This window comes from Trachemys scripta, chromosome 7 (genome assembly GCF_013100865.1).
Source record: "Trachemys scripta elegans isolate TJP31775 chromosome 7, CAS_Tse_1.0, whole genome shotgun sequence".
Taxonomy (NCBI): domain Eukaryota; kingdom Metazoa; phylum Chordata; order Testudines; family Emydidae; genus Trachemys; species Trachemys scripta.
Window position 1 is genome coordinate 40,869,950 of NC_048304.1, and position 18,912 is coordinate 40,888,861.

The 18,912-nt window shown below is 39.7% G+C and overlaps 1 protein-coding gene across 1 annotated transcript in view; it reads right to left on the reverse strand.

Moving 5' to 3' along the window:
- Positions 1-17,661, reverse strand: part of ATP2B2 (ATPase plasma membrane Ca2+ transporting 2) — a 541,726-nt gene extending 524,065 nt beyond the window's left edge. The window contains exon 1 of the mRNA XM_034775811.1: positions 17,632-17,661. The gene's annotated coding sequence lies outside the window, so the exon portion shown is untranslated. The remainder of the gene's footprint in view (positions 1-17,631) is intronic.
- Positions 17,662-18,912: the final 1,251 nt, after the last annotated feature.

The window sequence follows — 18,912 nt, forward strand, 5'->3', positions numbered from 1 at the left end:
GCATCCTGATTCAGAATGTATTCCACATTGTGCATGGACCTGAGATACTCTACTCCTGTGTTGCTCCCTCCCACAAATTTATTTCAAGTATTGTGAGTTCAGCCCCTGCTGTAGCTAATCTTGTCGAGATGTCAAAAGCTGCAGTTTTGTCACAGTCTAGGGGATGCAAAACAGGAGCTACAACCTCACACAATGCCCTGTATCCGGGGCCAGCTCCAGCTTTTTTGCCACCCCAAGTGGCGAAGAGAAAAATAAATTAAAAAAAAAATAGTAAAAAAAATAAATAAATAAAGCTGCGATCAGCGGCACTTCGACAGCTGCTCTACCATGCCGCTTCATTCTTTGGCGGTAATTTGGCAGCCGCCAAATTGCTGCTGAAGACCCGGACGTGCCACCCCCTTCCAAGGGCCGCCCCAAGCACCAGCTTGCTGCGCTGGTGCCTGGAGCCGGCCCTGCCTGTATCCCAAGAGAAGAGGCACTAAACTGGAACAGAGACCACATGAGTTCTAGTCCCAGCTCTTCCACTCCACTATTATGAGCCCAGTCCTCTTCTCATTACCTTACAGGAGTAACTATTCCTCACCTGTTTTATAGCTGAGATAACCAGGAGCTTGCATGATGTCACTCCGGACAGAGCTAGGAGTAGAACAAATGGTTCTACTATAACAGAACTAGGTCTCATCCACTTTGCCACACTATCTTTCAGAAGGAACATGTCTGCACCTAAGGTGTTTCTCTAACCCTTACCAACCAGAGTATGGCTGTCATGCTTTAGTGGCTAGATCACATGCAGAAGTTTACAACTCTACTGCTACTTCCATGCTGAAAGATCTAGTTCTTTGATTCTAGTGGTAGTGGCTTATGCTTTTACATCCAGAATGCCCCAGTTAAGATGACCGAGATAGGAGTATTGTTACATTTGGCAATGCTATCTGTCCCCAAAGCCAGGAAAAGAAACCAAGAATCCTGATACCCAGAGTTCTACTGCTGTGCCACAAATACTTTTGTAATCCACCTTTAAACTGAGTTTTGTCTCCCTGGCTAGGCTAGTTTACACAGAAGATAACAGCATACACTTCCCCCTCAGTCTTACAGCTGAAATTGAAGTTGTTGCTGTGGATTCAAAGACCGTTAATGATTTTTTTTTTTTTTTTTAATATAAGGACCCTTGCAAAAAAACTGTTTGAATGATTTTACATTGCAAAACATTGTATTTTAGCGGTGACATTGGGTGTTGAGTTAATATTTGTTTACTGTTGCATTTTTAGTGTTTGTAGTTTGGATAACAGAATCTATCCCTTTAAGAACAGTGTGAAATCTTCTGCAACATGCTTCAGGCTGAGACACCCTGTCTATGTATCAAGATACTGGAAGACTCTACTCCAAAAAGATCAGATTTTGATTTAGTAAACATGTGTTTCCAGAAAGCAAGTCTCATTCTGCAAGATTTTTAAAAAGTACTTATAGGGGATTTGATACCTCAGGACAATGCTAAGGCTCTATAGAGCCATTCACCTGTAGGTCGCCAATCAGAATCCAGCTCAGCAGGTTTAAAACTTGCTCCCACCTTACAAATGTTTGTTAGCCCCTGTATGAGTTAACTTTGGAGAGCCTCAGTTCTAGGAGGAGTCCAAAAGTCAGAAGACGAGACAAAAAAACATGAAGATACTTGCTTTTTGAAAACCTCGTGCTTTTTATGCCAATCTCCTGGTTTTTGGAGGTCTGCCTCAGGATTTTTCATACTACTTACCACAAGGTTAGGGCTAGAAAGGGCCTGTAGTCAAGATGGAGAAGGCTCATCACAGAGCAAAGAGATACTGACTTTTATTTATGTGCTGAGATCATTTCATGTAAAAGTTTATTTCAAACTACTTAAAAAAAATCTGAGGGTGCAAAGGGTTAAAATGGAGTCCAGATATTTCCGAAAGTATTACACAAAGTGTTTTACACTGTACTTTATAGGACCTATATAGTTCCTAAATCTCAACCTTTTAAAAAGTTCTGCACCAGATTATTCATGGGAAATGAAAAGTTGGCTCCTATATCTGTGTACGAATGGCTGTTATGCTTGATAAGGTCTTATTCTCAGTGAAAGACCAATGTATTTGAAAGTTAATGTACCCAGAATTTTATTGAGTGATTTAGTGTTTTTATAGGTACCACACTTTCAGCTTTGGTGACTGAAGTCCTCTTTCCACAGAGCAAAGTACAGCACAGGCATAAGAAAGGCAGACTTCTATACAATATTGTCTATTCTACCTCATGCAGCGGCTAAACTATTATATGTGGGAGTGGGGAGAAAACTGGGTTATTAAAAATGGGTGGTGGAACCTAGTACACTAAATGCTACCATTGGAATTCTTAATGGCATGTGAAAAATTGTAAAGCTTGTTTATTATTAGGCTAAAATTAGGTGACATTTTCTTAAGAGTTCAAAGCCTAGATTTTTTTAAAAAAATGGTATTTAGGCACCTAACTCCCAGTGATTTCAGTGGGAGTTAGTCACCTAAGTACCTTTAAAAACCTGAGTCTAGGTGACTTACCCAGCACAGTTTTCCAGTTGAGTCTGTGCTTCTTTAAGTCACTTTGAACTGTAGTGCATATTGAAAGAAAAGAAAATATATGTTCATTTAAATGCTATTCCAATGTGCAGGATACGATGACCTTCTAGAGAAGCTAGTCACTCATAGGTCACAGTGTATGCTGAATTACAGAAAAGTGACAGCTTTTTAAAAAAATGTCAGCTGAAAAAAGAGCAAAAGGAGTTTTCCTCTCTCCCCATAACTGAAGGTTTCTATACAAAAAAGTACAACGCAGCTGAAGTTGCCTGAGAACAGCTTTACCTGCACTGACATTTCATCAAAGACAAATAACAGAGGTTTAAATATGATCCCACACTGAGTGGTTAGTACCTGCTATTCCAAATGCAAAGTTAATTACTGTAATTAAGGTACCTTTATACACTATCCTAAGAAAATAATGCACACTAAATTACCCAAGGATTTTTCACTAAAAGCGAAAATCTGCTGTGTATTAGAATAACTCAAATTATTCTCATTTGAAGTCCTGCTTTTTATTTTTATTTAGTATACAGAGAAGACGCACGATAGCACTTTAAAGGTAGAATAAATAGCTTCTTTTAGAACATACATTAACATAAATCAAATATTATTACTGTTCTAAAGATATCCCCTATTTTTATCATTGATGTATGTATTTATACACCTTCGCTTACATTCCATAAACTGATAAAGGAGCAGCAAAGTAATGTGAGTCTACTGATCCAAAGCAAAAAGTCACTGTCAAGCCCTATGCCTTAGCTCTCCGGATGTGACTCGTGGCTCCACAGCTCATTCATCATTCCTTGACCTTGGAATGATGTGTAAGTAGGTAGCCACAAATCACATCTAAGTCATTTCTAACATAAGGCCAGGGTCTTCACAAAAGATAGAAGCAAAGATGAATCAGCTGCCTGTGACCAGAGTCAGGCATCTTGAAAGCATGCACATGTTGGTCAAAATGTTTTAAGAGTGCCTTTAGAACAAACAATCATTCATCTAGACAGTGATGTTAAACAAGGACAGAAAATAAAATGTGTGAGGAGGGTGGGGGATTCTTCTTTAGTTTACACCTACTTAAAGACTCCTATCAGTTGCTTTTCTTATTAGTATAGCCACTCATTAGGTCCCTTAATCTAAGTTTCACCTTAGACTCAGTGGGTCAAATTCTGTGGAACTGTGTAAAGCAGTGTAAGATACATATGAGAAGGTAGTGATAAGTGTAGAAGCAGTTGTAAATTACACCAGCTTAGATTTATCTCTGAACTTGCTCTTTGTCTTTTAAAATAAATATATCAATGCCAGTCCACACACATTATGGAATCACCGATCGCAAAAATTTCTGCACTTCATTCTTAAGTTATATGAGAGTTCCATATGCACTAAAACAAATGTGAAATGTATAAAAGTTTTTTTTTAAATCATTAACATGAAAATACCCATCAGAATTTTGTAAGAAATATTTTCTTCCCCAAATTGAGAACTTTTGTTCCAGGTTTCACTCCTGAGTGTTTTTTTCTGGCCAATCTTGCATAACAGCTGAGAAACAGGATTAATAATTAAATGATGTCAGTTTTAACTAAAGTTTCATGAATGGTAATTCTCAGATATAGTGCCCATTGATCAATGTCTAGAGGCTTTTCCATGGATCCTAAAGAAATGTAGCATAATGCACAGCAAATTGATAGAGCCCAGCATTTAAATCACTAGAGTACTGACTTACTGCATGAGTAATGAACAAACATCAAGTTCAAAGTATATCATATGAAATACCCATATTTTCTCATCAAATAATGTACTTAAATATTTAAAAACATGCAATACCAGATAGGCTTTCAGTCACTTCTACAGTGTTGCTGAAGCATTCATTATCTCATTGCTCACATTTGCGTCTTTGTCAAATCTGCTTTTCCACTAACCCATTCCCCTCAATATTTTAGCAGTCAAGAAGTAAATATTGTACTTAAAGCAAACAGTGATCTGGAATTGTACTTGGATACATTCAAACAGTAGCAGAGCAGCCAATGTGTGCAAGTATAGACAAGCACAAAAAGTCATTTAAAAAAACCTATGCTGCAAAAAAGTAAGCTTTCATCTCACAGGCAGAAACCTCAGATAGCATTCTAATATAGCAGCAACAGAAGAAGGGAAACCACTTTAAATGTAAGTATTTCTATTATTAGTTAGGTAATGGGATCAGATTGTCAAAGCAGAACACACCTGTTTGCACAGTCTGGGCATGCAGGAGATTTAGAGAACCGTCAAGTAACTTTAAACACTAAACTTTAAAGTATTGGTATGCATAGCCAGCCTGTTGTCAGCATCACCAGCCCATTTGGCCGGGGGGGGGGGGGGGGGAAGGGGCAGGGTGCATCTTGCAGTACCAGAATCTGTGAGGATTATGAAAATTGGGACAATTCATGTTTTGTGTAAGACTGACAGAGATGCTCCTGAAAACAGGGAGAGTCAATTTTTCAGGGACACAAGGTGCGGATATGATGAACACAGGCATATCAGACCATTCTAACAACTTTATAAATGTTATCTCCATCTTTGTGAGCCATAAATTGTATTCTAACTCCAAGGGGAAGGTTTATCAAACTTCCCCCAGGGAGCTATAATCTGTGGGAGGCGATTACTGCAAATTCTGGAACAGGTAAACAATTCCAAAAAAGGACCACTCTCCAGAGATTTTTGCATATATAAGGTCAGACCAAGTAATCGGAGCCAGAGCCCAAGGGGACAAAGACTGGCTTTTAGTATAAAGACTGAGCTTAAATTGAATAAGGGGGTTCTTCACCTGCAAACTGACATGTACCTTTTACCAAAACGGCCAACTCTGCTGGAAGTGTTAAGGAGGACATTGACAAGTGACCAGACATCCAAGTGGAAGATGGGTGACTTCTGGTAAGCTTAATATGCATTTAGATCTTTCATTGTTTTATGACATTTTTGCTGTAATGCTTTTTCTCCTGAAATAAACGTACTTTGGTTTGTACAGGCTGCCTAGTCACTGGTAAATCCACAGCCATTATCCTTGGAGAAAGAGGGCAAAGCTGCAGCTGCTGAGGTAAGATCAGACCTGCTGGGATAATCAGTGATTTTCATGGGAAGTGCAGACCTAAATCCCCAGTCTAGAGGGAGAGGGACCTTCCTGTAGAGAGGCTGGAAGCCTGAGACTTAAGGGGCCATCCCTGCAGCAGACGACAGAGGAATCGGAGATGTATTTATCTCAAAACTGACAACAGTAACCCGAGCAATAGATGTGCATGATCTTCGTAGGCAATGATCAGCAATACAGCAGCTATTCCACAATCAACATCATGGTAATTCGGTCTTGTCCAAACTTGCCAGCTATTGGTTATGTTTATAGTGACATGCCACTCTAGCACAGGAGGAAAAGCAGTTTGTTGCCTACAAAGCACAATTTTACAGTGAGAATCCTCTCACCAGAGAGAGAGAGAGAAAGGCAGAAGTTTCTAGCTGAAAGCCAAACCAGCTTCACTTTATGAAACCAAGCATCTCAGCTGTGTTGTGGGCAGACAAACCTAGTAACCAGAGCCAGAGCCCACAGTCACAAGACCAGAATCAGGAGTCAACTGGGTCAAGATACCAGTGGTAGTCTGACACAGGAGACAAAATGGAGATCAAAACCACAAATCAGATGCTGGGAGTCATGCCAGATCAAGATGCCAGAAAATCAAAGCCTGGGGAGCAGGGAGCACAAGGCACACAGTCCAGAACAGGATGCAGCCCAGTTGTTCAGACAGCTTCCTGTTCCTACATCTGGTTTAAGTGGGGACAGTGGGACAATCAGCTACTCCAAGACTCTGCCAGTAGGACCTCAGGGGGTGGAGCCTCAAACTGGCGCTGGGCTTCATGGGTCGCACACAAGCAAGCAAGCAAGCGTTGGAGCATGGCCACTCTTGCGAACCTGGGTTCAAGACCTGTGGTCACGACACCAAGAGTCTAATTTTTCTTCAGTGGTGAGAACATTGCGTATAATTAAGAATCATTGATGTAAGGGGTTCCCTTCCACACACTCAGCTGCTAGTTGCTACAGACAATTTAAAGACAAGTTAACTTGATGGCAAAAATCACAAGTATTTCTGTTTTTCTTAAATATATAAACAAATATTTATCATCATACAGATCTTCATTATTTGAAAAAAATTAAGTCAGTCAGGGAAAGCTTAGTCACAAGTAAGAGCCTGAAAAGGTTTTAACAAATTGCATCATTGCAGAATATCTCTATACAAAAAGAAGTGATACATTCCTTTTGGTAACTGTGCAGATTGCCTTTTTGGGGCCTGTGTGGCTTCCTTATACCAAGGGCCAGATTGTGGCCTGCACTGCACAATAGCACAATACTCCTGTGCATCACTTTCAGCACTAAAAGGGCAGCAGACTCCACAGTACCTGTAAAGGGTTGGAAGCCCTAGCACACACCCACAAACACCAACACAGAGAGCCTGGCAACAGAGCTACAACAGCACATCAGGGAGCATAATGTTGTGCTGGGTGTAGACCCAGCATAGTCTATTTGCTCCTTGTAGCAGTGGAGCGAGACCGTTTCCCTCCAGTCAGCTCCAGGGTCAGCACAACAACGTTCTGCCCTTTATTCTGGGCAGATGCAGACTACCAAATCTAGTCCTAACTAAAAAACAATATACAATAAAATCCAAGAAAACCCCATCACATCTGAATTTGAGTTATCCAGTGCACACAATTAGTCTTACTTACAGAATGCAAAGTTCAGAAAGCTTTTTACAGTTTGATAAAACACTGTCATGGTAAAAATAGGTACTTTATTCATAACTAAACCCCATGTTCATATTTTATGACAAGGTAGCCAATTGTAGAACAGTCCTATTGTTCAGCTAAGGGTGGCTCTTAGCAGTTTTAGCCAAATAAGCTTCTTTACTGCCAGTAAACAAACTAGTTAACTGTCATTGTAACATCCCTATGAATAATTGTGATGACACCTTAATATGACATTTCTGAACAGCTCCCTATTAAATACTTACACAGATAAATGTCAAGTTATTGTTTGAATTACATTGCATGTTCAGCCAGTCAACTGTGTATGTACAGTACAGAGCAGTACGTTGAAAAGACAGTTTTATCCTCAGCCCAGAACAGTAACAATAACCAAAGGTTTTATGGGAGTTAAATCAGTCAGTGTCATAATTCAGCAAGGAAAAAAAATTGAATAGGAGACCAGAAAAGATACACCAAACAGGCCTTGTGTATCCTGGAACTTGCCCTATTCACAGCCATCGGTATAGTTGTGCTGACACAAACTTCTAGAGTAGACAGGCAAATATGCTATAAGACATGTACCAAGCAGTCAACCCTAGTTTCAAGAAAAATTATACAGCACTGGTGCAAATCATGCATTCTGACAGTTCTGCCTGCCTGGCTAGCCGCTTGCCTCAGTGCAGCCACACTGGGATTTGGCTTCTGACATATTATAGCCCCAGTGGGACAAGGTCTATCATGTAGGAAGCCAAAAATGTGACACTTGCGCCATTTGGCAATCATTTACAGGCTACGGGTCCAGGTGAATACTACTGAATATGTATTTATGAACATTCATTTGAATAGAAATGGAATTCATTTTCACAGTATTCACAATCTTCCTTTGTTCATATTCACAATTTACTTCTCAATAACATTTGTAGACAGTGACTATCTCATGAATATTTAACTGGGATCTTGGGTCTAATTAAATATATGGATTATTATAATACTCCCCTTCTTGCTGAAGCACAAGGCAGAGTTCTCTCAAATCTTTTCAAAAAGCAGAACACAACCAAACAAATACTTTTGTTTTTACAAATAGGTCAATCTGTCTAAACTGAATGTAGCCATAAAATTTCCCATGTAACAGAAGATCACAGGGAACATGATGCATGGAACAGCTCTTCCCTTGACACTGCCTGCCCATACCTCTCAGCTGTGTGGAGTGCAATTGCACTGTATGTAGAAACCACAGGAGAAAGTGACATTTATGTTGTTGGGAAAGGGTGGTACCCACCAGATGAACAGATGGAGAGCAGCGTATCTCCCTCACCCCCACTCTTCACTGTTTGGGATGTTAAGGTCCCCTAAGGGGGGCGCGGGACCATAAGGTCCAGAGTATTTGACTTAATTCTTTTAGAGGTAGCCATTTTTGCAATAAAAATGTATAGTAATTCTGCAATGGGCCAATAACTCATTCATCTGATTCAGCAATATAGGATAACGAAATATGAGAAATTATATCAAAATCTGTTTGACTATTTCATGTTCTGTTATGCTCTTTGACTGTCTCTTTCACTAACTCCAGTAACAGAGTCTTTGCCTCTGTCATGCATTCAAATGTCTTTACAAAATACACTAACCATAACACCAGCAACATTGTATTATGGTTGACAGTCATCTTTGAGCCAAAATCAAGCCACATGAATTTTTATTATTAAATTATTATTAATTATTATTATTAAAGAAAACACTTTCAACAGCCTTGTTTTGTCCTAAACAAATTCTGAATACACTGCTCCAAGTTTGACTCTGAAGATCAATTAAACTTTCTAGATTTCTACTTTAATTCCTGTTACCTGCTCATCACCAAAAAGTTTCTCTCCAAAGACCTTATACAATAATAGGATGGCATATCAGACATTAGTTTTTGAATAGCAATGGAAAGGGTTAACTTTTGTTGGGTGTAGGTAGGAGTCACTAGTTTAGTAACTTGTTATTCCTTTTTTTAGATTTAAAGATTTTCTATAAATGCCAGGCCAAATCCTCAGCTGCTATAAACTTCCTTACTCCATTAAAGTCAATGGAACTATGCCAGTGAACACCAGCTGAGAATTTGGTTAGTCTTATATATATATATATATATATATATATATATATATATATATATATATACACACACACACACACACACACACGCATGCATATTATACGTGGGAAAGGAAATAAGTCAGTCATCGCTAGTATCTGTGTGAAGAGTCTGGACTTTTAAATTTTGCTGGTCTGCAGACTTTGCTATTAGTTTTGATGTGACCATGGGTAACATGCAAGTTTTACACTGAGCTAAGGTATATTTTCAAGGTCACATGCCACTATGGAGGTTTTTTTTATGAAGAAAAGTAAATGAACATTTATGTCAATTATACTTTCTATTGTGCGGTCCAGAAAAGGGTGATTAACTATGTATCAAAATTTTACCTTATTTTGTTGTGGGTTGCAGAAGTTAAACCAAGAGAAAGCTCAGCTCCTCTGCTGCTGTAAAATCAAAGGACAAGCTGCCTGTTCCTGGAATGGGAGAAGCCCTGCTCTCTCAGATTTTCCCTTCCTCTTTGGCTGATAAAATGAGAACATGAAAATCTGAAGTGAAAGCAGTTCGGGACTGGTGCCTGAATATGAGGTTTCTTGGGCCCCCAGACTTTCTGCTGGCGGGTGAATCATCAGTTCCTGATAGAAGAGGGGTGTCAGCTTGGAGTTCCCAGATCCACCTGTTCTCCTCTAAATAGATCACTATTTGGAAAAAGAACAGGAGTACTTGTGGCACTTTAGAGACTATCGAATTTATTTCAGCATAAGCTTTTGTGGACTACAGCTCACCTCTTCAGAGGCATAGAATGGAACACACAGACAGAAGATATTTATACATACAAAAAACATAAAAAGGTGGAAGTATGCATACCAATTGTAAGAGGCCAATCAATTGAGATGAGCTATCAGTAGCAGCAGAAGAAAAAACTTTGAAGTGATAATCGAGATGACCCATAGAAGGTGTGAGGAGATAACTTAATATGGGGGGAAAAAAATGCAATTAGTGTAATGACCCAACCATTCCCAGTCTCTGTTTAGGCCTAAGTTAATGGTGTCTAATTTGCATATTAATTCAAGTTCAGTCTCTCTTTGGAGTCTGTTTTTGAAGTTTTTTTGTTGCAAAACCGACACCTTCAAGGTCGGTCACTGAGTGATTAGAGAGGTTGAAGTGTTCTCCCACTGGTTTTTGAATGTTATGATTCCTGATGTTAGATTTGTGTCCATTTATTCTTTTGCATAGAGACTATCCAGTTTGGCCAATGTACATGGCAGAGGGGCATTGCTGGCACATATCACGTTGGTAGATGTGCAGGTGAACGAGCCACTGATGGTGTGGCTGATGTGGTTAGGTCCTATGACGGTGTCACTTGAATAGATGTGGACAGAGCTGGCATTGGGCTTTGTTGCAAGGATAGGTTCCTGGGTTAGTGTTTTTGCTGTATGTGTGCGGTTGCTGGTGAGTATTTGCTTAAGGTTGGGAGGCTGTAAGCGAAGACTGGTCTGTCTCCCAAGATCTGTGAGAGTGAGGGATCATCTTTCAGGATAGGTTGTAGATGTTTGATGATACGCTGGAGAAGTTTCAGTGGGGGGCTGAAGGTAGCCACTATGCAAGTTAGACAATTAACTTAGGCCTAAACAGAGACTGGGAATGGTTGGGTCATTACACTAATTGAATTTTTTCCCCCCATGTTAAGTTCTCCTCACACCTTCTATGGGTCATCTCGATTATCACTTCAAAGTTTTTTCTTCTGCTGCTACTGATAGCTCATCTCAATTGATTGGCCTCTTACAATTGGTATGCATACTTCCACCTTTTCATGTTCTCTGTATGTATAAATATCTTCTGCCTGTGTGTTCCATTCTATGCATCTGAAGAGGTGAGCTGTAGTCCACAAAAGCTTATGCTGAAATAAATTCGTTAGTCTCTAAAGTGCCACAAGTACTCCTGTTCTTTTTGCGGATACAGACCAACACTGCTGCTACTTTGAAACCTGTCACTATTTGGAAAGGTTCTGAAATTCAGAGGACTGTTTTGGTGTTTTTCTCCCCCCCCCCCCCCCCCCGGCCAAAAAAAAAACCACCCCTATGGAGAAGTATCCCACAAGCTTCCCAGTTTAATTTGTTTTGATATCAGTAAAAGATTTTTCATCTTGCTCAAGTCTAAATTATAAAGATGCCATTTATAGGGACAGAAATGGGAGTCCGTACACAGCTTCTGGCACTGTATTCAAACAAATAGTGCTAGATGAAAAATTTTAACTATGTTTCACATTTTTTCCCACAAAAATGGGGTGTGGGGTGGAAAAGGAGAAATGAAAGGGAAAAAGAAGAGGGAAGAAAGAGCCAAAACTTTCGATTTCAAGGGTTGGGGGAGGTGTCACTGAAACATTGGACTTTAAAAACCATTAATAGAATTTTTTAAAAGGCCATTTTTCATTTAAAAAATGAAAACGTTCAGTCAGCTCTACACACAAAGGTCTGTTTTGTTGGGTGATGAGTCTGCTTGAGGAGAAATCAACTTCTCTCAGATCCATTTCTTTTATCGTCCCCATTCTCTTTCTCCTGGTTCCTCAGTGAGAGATCACAACCTCTCAACTCCATTTTCATTTCTTCCACCATGAGTGGGGAGAGTTTGTGAAATGCCTCTTATAAGCAGAAACATGGACCTCATACAGTTGTGTTCCTTTGAAGAATATGATACAAAGAAGAGAATTTGAAAAGTCAAGGTACATCAGATTAGTTACCCTATGTGTCTGATTTTATATGCGGTCAACTGTCTTCATTGGACCTGCATAAAAAACCCTGTTTCTAGAAAAACTATACAATTGTTATTTACATACATACTTCAGAAAAAGCTAATTATAAAAATACATTGGGCCATATGAAGCATTTCTAATGTAGAGGCAAGTCATGAAGACAATAATGATCCCCAGGATCATATCAGTGATACATTAAGTCTATCTACTTTACAACTCTCTTATGTTTTATTGCGTTTTTAACTCAGTAACAAATTGCAGTCAACTCTTCAAGGATCTCTCTTATTGAAATTGCATTACACAAGATAAAAAGGAGACAAATGACACAAAATAACAGCAATCTCCAAACCACATTAATCAGATAAGTCATACTTCAAAAAGTGAGTAATGATGCTGTGCTCAGCTTGCAGAATAATGAATATCTGAAAATAAATTAGAATTTCAAAATGCCAGTTAATATTCTCATTCTTTTTAGAGCCATGTCAACAGATTAAGTTATTTATTTTTAAAGGACATATTGGACCCATTTTAAAAGATATGAAAAAAAATCCATATATTTACAAGTATAGGTTTCTATTCACCAATGACTTATACTTGATGTAACAACGCATTCAGGCTTGTGGATCCACTGAACAAGTTGCAGTGTGCTGTAAATGTAGAACACAAAAATTGCACTGTGACAGAAACAAGGCGGGGGGGGGGAGGAGGAGGGAATCAACTAAAAGGTGCCACTGTTGAATACCAGTAGCTCAACCGGTCTAAGCCTTAGATATTGGGTCATCTTTCATTTAATCAAATAAGAAATGTGAAGCAAGTAGTTATAGTCACTGTGATCTGACTGTGCAGAAATCCAGTTCTCAAGACTGGAAATGCTTTTGAGCAATAAATTATTTTTTCCTAATATTTATTGTTTTAATTATAATTTTTTTCCCTTTCAAACCCACTGCAGACAAATTGAGAGCATGAAATGAATTATCCCTTGAGTTTCAGAGTGAGCAATAATCTAGTATATTTGGTTTTGTATTCCAACCCTGATATAAGGACACATAAAGGAAAACCATGAATAAGGCTGGCAGCAGTACAATCAGCTCACTTGCCTGAACCCATAATAATCATCTGTATTAATAAAAGTGAAGAAAACTTGGAGATTGCTACTATTTTATTGTGTCCTGTGCAAAACTATTTCAAGTAAGGAATTTCACGCTTGGGGCCTGATCCAGACAAGCTTTAGCAGTTGATGACAAAAATTCTATGGCTCAGCTATTCCAGTGACTCCTTTTTAAATAAAATCTATAAAAGTTGCATTGGATAGCAGCTGGGATACAGTCTGAAATGAACAGTACCGTTAGTCATATTTGGTGGGGATGTTCAGTATTTTAAAAATGAAATTACAAACAGATCTATTTACTGTGTTTCTCGGGCTCCCAGATAAATTAAACCTATTGTGGAATAATACAAAATTGCTCATACACCTTCCAATAGCCAGGTGCACCTTGCCAGAATTTTAGAAGAAAGAGTCCCTTCCACCCCCTCCCAACATCTTCTGAATACAGGTTGTTCAGACAATGGAACAGCTCACAGATAATCTGAAACGGGCCTACCATTTCTAGAATTAGAAAAAAAAATACAAAAAAGACAAACCTAGGAAACAGAAATTTGGTTTGCCTGTGGAACTTTCTACTATCTTTAGTATAGTAAGTGGCACTTGGAAATGACATCAAGGAACTTCAATGAACATGCCCACTGATTACCTAGACAGCCTAATGAGGGCTTGGATTTTCAATGGCTGAGTTAATTTAAGTGAACCAAAGAAGATTAAAAGATCATGGTCCTAAAACCTTAAACTCTTCTCTGACAACTCTAATCCCATCAGCCAGGGAAAGCTGTTTACTGACCCTGAGCCTAAGAGATAAAGGTCTTTGACTAACATAGTTTATGTGACTATCGCTGGCTGACAAGAGTGAACTCATCACAAAGGGGATAAAAAAAAAAAATAAGGAGAGAGACCAACCTGCATGAACAATGCAAGGATTTAATCTATTCTCAATAGAAAGTAGTAGACAGTAGGGGAGAAATCCACAGTTGTGGATGTATAAATAAGTGCCTTTGCCCATCATATCACCAAGAAAACACAATTTGCATATATGTAGAGGACGTACCCTGGAAACCATTTGGTGTAAACATTATGTCAGTATATTACAATCAGCCACAGGGATTCCTTCCAAGATACAAAACCTTTCACTGTCAATGAAGCCCAGGTTGATGATGAAAGAAAGTAGTTACAGTTTTATTTATTTTTCGTTGCTGGGAAGAAATGAGTTGGTGGTCTCTGAGTATTTCTATTAGACAAGCCTCTACTTTACTAAACACCTTGTTGGTTTTCTGATCAGAAGATCCAAGGACTCAACAGCCATGGAGACTGACCTACAGAATCACGTCACTTCTACAGATGGTCCCTGCACAAGGTAGAAACACACTGGCGGGGAAACTTGCAGTGCTTTTGTTGTTGTTATGGATAATACAGTAACCACGTGGGGACCCCAGTCATGGATGAGGGTCCTATTCTGATAGGCACTGGGGGGGGTGGGGGGGAAAAAAGAAATGGTCCCTGTCCCAACAAGTAAGTGCATGCATGCCACTGCCCATAAGCTTGCTGCCTGAATAAAAAGGCTTCAGTCTACAGAGCTGTTAATCCAGCACATTTCATAAATAAATAAATAAAATGAGACCAAAGGTAAAAACGTCTCTGACCTCAGTATCAAACAGATATGCATTCTCAATAGGATATTCAAAAAGTGATGCTACAGTGGACATTGTAGTGGTTTTCATAGAATATCAGGGTTGGAAGGGACCTCAGGAGGTCATCTAGTCCAACCCCCTGCTCAAAGCAGGACCAATTCCCAACTAAATCATCCCAGCTAAGGCTTTGTCAAGCTGGACCTTAAAAACCTCTAAGGAAGGAGATTCCATCACTTCCCTACATAACCCATTCCAGTGCTTCACCACCCTCCTAGTGAAAAAGTTTTTCCTAATATCCAACCTAAACTCCCCCCTCTGCAACTAGAGACCATTGCTCCTTGTTCTGTCATCAGGTATCACTGAGAACAGTCTAGATCCATCCTCTTTGGAACCCCCTTTCAGGTAGTTGAAAGCAGCTATCAAATCCCCCCTCATTCTTCTCTTTTGCAGACTAAACAATCCCAGTTCCCTCAGCCTCTCCTCATAAGTGATGTGCTCCAGGCCCCTAATCATTTCTGGACTGGACACAGCACTCCAGATGAGGCCTCACCAATGTCAAATAGAGGGGAATGATCACGTCCCTTGATCTGCTGGCAATGCCCCTACTAATACAGCCCAAAATGCCGTTAGCCTTTTTGGCAATGAGGGCACACTGTTGACTCATATCCAACTTCTTGTCCACTGTAACCCCTAGGTCCTTTTCTGCAGAACTGCTGCCTAGCCATTCGTTCCCTAGTCTGTAGCAGTGCATGGGATTCTTCCGTCTTAAGTGCAGGACTCTGCTCTTGTCCTTGTTGAACCTCATCAGATTTCTTTTGGCCCAATCCTCTAATTTGTCTAGGTTCCTCTGTATCCTATCCCTACCCTCCAGCATATCTACCACTCCTCCCAGTTTAGTGTCATCTGCAAACTTGCTGAGGGTGCAGTCCACCGCCATCCTCCAGATCATTAATGAAGATATTGAACAAAACCAGCCCCAGGACCGACCGTTGGGGCACTCCGCTTGATACCGGCTGCCAACTAGACATGGAGCCATTGATCACTACCCATTGAGCCCGATGATCTAGCCAGCTTTCTATCCACCTTATAGTCCATTCATCTAGCCCATACTACTTTAACTTGCTGGCAAGAATACTGTGGGAGACCGTATCAAAAACTTTGCTAAAGTCAAGGAATAACATATCTACTGCTTTCCCCTCATTCACAGAGCCAGTTATCTCATCATAGAAGGCAATTAGGTTAGTCAGGCATGACTCGCCCTTGGTGAATCCATGCTGACTGTTCCTGATCATTTTCCTCTCCTCTAAATGCTTCAGAATTGATTCCTTGAGAACCTGCTCCATGATTTTTCCAGGGACTGAGGTGAGGCTGACTGGCCTGTAGTTCCCTGCATCCTCCTCCTTACCTTTTTTAAAGATGGGCACTATGTTAGCCTTTTTCCGGTCATCCGGGATCTCCCCCGATCGCCATGAGTTTTCAAAGATAATGGCCAATGGCTCTGCAATCACATTCGCCAACTCTTTTAGCACCCTCGGACGCAGCACATCCGGCCCTATGGACTTGTGCTTGTCCAGCTTTTCTAAATAGTTCTGAACTATTTCTTTCTCCAGGTAAGGGCTGCTCACCTCCTCCCCATGCTGTGCTGCCCAATGTAGTAGTCTGGGAGCTGACCTTGTTCATGAAGACAGAGGCAAAAAAAGCATTGAGTACATTAGCTTTTTCCACATCCTCTGTCACCAGGTTGCCTCCCTCATTCAGTAAGGGGCCCACACTTTCCTTGACCTTCTTCTTGTTGCTAACATACCTGAAGAAACCCTTCTTGTTACTCTTAACATCTCTTGCTAGCTGCAACTCCAAGTGTGATTTGGCCTTCCTGATTTCACTCCTGCATGCCTGAGCAATATTTTTATACTCCTCCCTGGTCATTTGTCCAATCTTCCACTTCTTGCAAGCTTCTTTTTTTGTGTTTAAGATCAGCAAGGATTTCACTGTTAAGCCAAGCTGTCACTTGCCATACTTACTATTCTTTCTACATATCGGGATGGGTTTTGCCTGCAACCTCAATAAGGATTCTTTAAAATACAGCCAGCTATCCTGGACTCCTTTCCCCTTCATGTTATTCTCCCAGTGGATCCTGCCCATCAGTTCCCTGAGGGAATCAAAGTCTGCTTTTCTAAAGTCCAGGGTCCGTATTTTGCTGCTCTCTTTTCTTCCTTGTGTCAGGATCCTGAACTCGACCATCTTGTGGTCACTATCTCCCAGGTTCCCATCCACTTTTGCTTCCCCTACTAATTCTTCCTGGTTTGTGAGCAGCAGGTCTAGAAGAGCTCTGCCCCTAGTTGGTTCCTCCAGCACTTGCACCAGGAAATTGTCCCCTACATTTTCCAAAAACTTCCTGGATTGTCTGTGCACCGCTGTATTGCTCTCCCAGCAGATATTGGAGTGATTGAAGTCTCCCATGAGAACCAGGGCCTGGGATTTAGTAACTTCTGTTAGTTGCTGGAAGAAAGGCTCATCCACCTCATCCCCCTGGTCTGGTGGTCAGCAGCAGACTCCCACCACAAGATAGAGAGACTCTCAGGTTTTACTGTACTAAACTAGAAACATGGCTTTAATTTGGTGGATTAATCTGGAAAAGCATTTTCCCAGTACATTTCCTGGGTGGTTTCAAATGATACACTGACAAACTAGAACACACACACATATGATTGTATCACAAATAACTAAAACAGAGGAAATGAAAGACTTACCTTGAATATGCCTGATCTCGGTCTCATGCAACAGCATGCAGGCACTAAATGAAAAAAAAAATATTGAACAAGTCTTAATCTTTGGAGATGCAAATTATTGATTGAGCAAATTGAATTTAAGACCCAAGGAAATCCAGTCCAGCCATTTAAGAATGCCCAGCTTTACCTGTTCTCATTTGTTCTATTCCATAACTACTAGAAATAAGCATGTTTTTATTATTATTTTCCTACTCTACAAACCTGAAAGTGAGTCTGAAAAAAACTAACACTAATTTCAGTATAACTGTAGAGTGAACAAATATGTAGTTATAACAATTGCCAAAAAATCAAAACATTTAGAAATGTGGGTCCATGTTGTCAATAATGTGTTGTAATTCATAATTGCTCTCTGATAAAGTGCAGAGCTAAAAGCATTAAAATGAGCCTAGAAATAAGCAGACACTCAGTTTTGCTCAGAAAGAAATATATTGAATCAAAAAGAACAAATAAATAAATATGCACATTATTCAGAGTAATAGATCACAATGGCTTTTGGAGAAGATGAAGAAAAAGAGCTCTTCTAGGAATTGCTATCAAGAGAAATCACGAAGATAAACAGTTTCCAGATTTGACACTTTAGATTCACAAAATTTGTAGTAACTGTTTCAACACCTATTGGAAATTATTAAGTATTTTAAATAAATGAGGACAAAATTCAAATTAATATTTGTCAAGATAACATTTGAGTAGCATAAACAGTCTTATTAAACCTAACATCTTAACATTAGCCATTCTGAATATTTTGGTACAAGTTTATGCACTGCTACATATCAATGACAGCCATCTGAATCTCAGAAATCTTGGCATAATGAATAAAATAACTTCAATACCAACTTCTCTCCTACATTCCCAAAGCACTTTAGAAATATAAAGCAGGTTTACAAAATGGATTAATTACTTTATTCACAACCAAAATGCAAACCCTTCTTGGATGTAATCTATTATTTACTATTTACTGTTTGAACCCTGCACATCTGTTTAGGCCAGGAATTAAAAAACAACAACATATCCAATTTAAGCATCAGGGTTAATTTAGGAGGACAATATGTAATTAGCCAAATTAGAATTTGGTTTACAAGACCAAGGCTATCACGTTTCCTGAAAATGCATGGGATCTAATTACCACAAGTGGTCGGGATCTCTATTTTACATCCCATCCAAAAGATGGCATTTCCAGCAGTACAGGTTTTCCAAGTTCCTAATGCCTTGTTGAGGCATAGTTTCACCAGTGACTAAGTAGTA